This window comes from Octopus bimaculoides, chromosome 11, assembly GCF_001194135.2.
Source record: "Octopus bimaculoides isolate UCB-OBI-ISO-001 chromosome 11, ASM119413v2, whole genome shotgun sequence".
NCBI lineage: Eukaryota > Metazoa > Mollusca > Cephalopoda > Octopoda > Octopodidae > Octopus > Octopus bimaculoides.
In genome coordinates, this window is record NC_068991.1 from 35098582 (window position 1) to 35101020 (window position 2439).

The 2439-nt window shown below is 45.1% G+C and overlaps 1 protein-coding gene across 1 annotated transcript in view; it reads left to right on the top strand.

Moving 5' to 3' along the window:
- LOC106876982 (HEAT repeat-containing protein 5B) overlaps positions 1–2439 on the top strand; it is a 153988-nt gene that overhangs the window by 53235 nt on the left and 98314 nt on the right. The window lies entirely within an intron of this gene.

The window sequence follows — 2439 nt, forward strand, 5'->3', positions numbered from 1 at the left end:
AACCTGATCTAACAGCTTGATGCCTCTGTAATTATTTGTATCTAAAGCGTCACCTTTACCTTTGTAGCAGTTGACTATGGTGCTGCTACACCAGTCATTGGGTATGACTCCTTCGTGTATCACCTGGTTCGTAATACGGGTGACTAGGCTATAGCCGACACTGCCAGATATTTTGAGCATCTCTGCAGTGATTCCTGATGGGCCGGGGGGCTTTCCCTGTCTTCATACTCTTAATTGCTTTATCTACCATGGAACTGTCAACTCGGATAGCTGGTCCCTCTGTTGGGTCAACATTCGGCAGACTCTCTTTCTCCCATTCATTCTCTTTATTGAGCAATCTTTCATACTGGCATCTCCAAACCTCTTTCTTTGCAGCCTCATTTAGAGCAAGCGTACCATCATCCATGCGAACACATTTCTCTCCCACGACATCACGATTCTCTCTCACAGACTGTCTTACAACACGAAATTCTTCAAGTCTTTGGTCCTCACAGTGCAGAACATTGGCAAACTTTTTTTTATCTGCTTCCCCTCTGGCTAGATAAACCTGTCGCCTAGCTTCCCTTCTAGCAGTCTTATACAATTCCCTGCTACCTCCGTTCTTCCAGTCCTTCCAAGCCTTGTTTCTTTTGTCTGGTCGCCCTGTCAACCACACTGTTCCACCACCAAGTTACTTTGGGTCGGGAGGGGACTTTACACCATCCACAGATCTGGTCGGTGGCACTCAGCAGGTTGTCCCGTAGGAACCTCCAGTTGTCTTCCATGTTGTATGATGCTATTTCCCCTTCTATTTCGTCAAATGCTTCAAGTAGTATGTCTCTAAATCTCTGTCCGTTTGCTGGATCTTTAAGTTTCCAAACCCTTCTCCTCCAATTCGGTCTACTTCTGGGCACCCATATTGCCTTGATCTCGAATCTGTGTTGAGGGGTACATTCTTTACCTGGGAAGGTTTTGGCATTTATAAGCCGCCCTCTTTCCCTATTTCTGGCGAGGATGTAGTCGATTTGGCTAGAGTGTCTGCTGGAGCGGTAGGTGACTAGGTGACAGGCAGGTTTCTTGAAGTTGGTATTGCAAACCATAAGATTGTTTGCATCACAGAACTCCAGCTGTCTGGTTCCCTCCTCATTGCGGGAACCGAAGCCATAGCCTCCATGAATGCCATGGAAGCCCCCTGCATGACGTCCAACATGTCCATTGAAATCGCCAGCCACAAAGAGAAGGTCCCTGTCATTTGTCAACGAGGTAGTTTGCAGGAGGGTGTCGTAGAATTGGTCTTTCTGCCCATCCGGTAGCCCCGGTTGAGGGGCATAGGCCGAGATGACGGTAGCTAACCTATGATGAAGCACTAGCCTAATCTTAAGTACTCTGTCACATGTTCTAACTACCTTGATTACCTTATCAACCCATTTCTCTGCTAGGAGTATTCCCATGCCCTGACCCCGTAAGTGTTCCCTGCCCAGAAAACCTTGTGCCTGTGTTCTTTGCCTGTGAGGAACCTTGCGGAACCTCCTCTCCATCTAACTTCTTGGATGCAGCACAAATCTACGCGTCTCCGTTCAAACATCTCAATAATCTCACCAGACCTACCTTTCAGCGTGCCGACGTTGAGAGTGACAATTCTGATGGTGTGGGAGGAGTGGGCCCGTGTGACCCTGAGATGGAGAAAAGCAGTGTCGTGTACCTGAAAAGAAAGCTTGCATTTGGCAGAATTCATAAACAAAACAATACCTACAACCTGCTTATACTACACAATCTTTATGCGCTATAAGGTCGATAAGAGGGGAGGGGTGGTATAAGGTCACTAGCAGTGTTCGCGGGAGACAGCTAAGGATGGTAGATGATCTAAACTTCCGGTAATGGTGGAGGGGGTCGGAGGGCTTTCATACTGTGAGCTAAGAGAGCTTCGTCGTAGTTCTATCAGCAGAGAGATTCGAAGACGAATTAGGATGAAGTTGGAAATAGAACTGGTTATATAGAGTTAGGGTCACGTACGAGTCGAAGAGAGAGAGAGGGAGAGAGAGAAGTAGTGATACAGGGGGAGAGAGGGAAATAGTGGTGCAGAGAGAGTAAGGCAGAGAGTGAGGCACAGAGAGTGAGGCACAGAGAGAGAGAGAGAGAGAGAGAGGTACAGGCAACAGTACATCACGCTGGTTAAATTCCTTGGGTTTTTAGAACAAAGTTGAAAGAGACAGCAGTATATAAATCATGAGATTAAATGCTTAAATCGGTAACATAATTAAATGAGAATTAAATTGTAATTTTTAAAGGAAGGAGAGACAAAATTTTAGACAGTTTTGGTCTTAGAGGAGCATAACTTGAATAAAGTAAAGAAAAAGCGATAACTTGAATAAGGTAAAGAAAAGAAATACATAAATAAGCATGAATTTAAGACAAAACAGAGATCGAGTGATGTTTACATGGAAAAAAAAAAAATATATA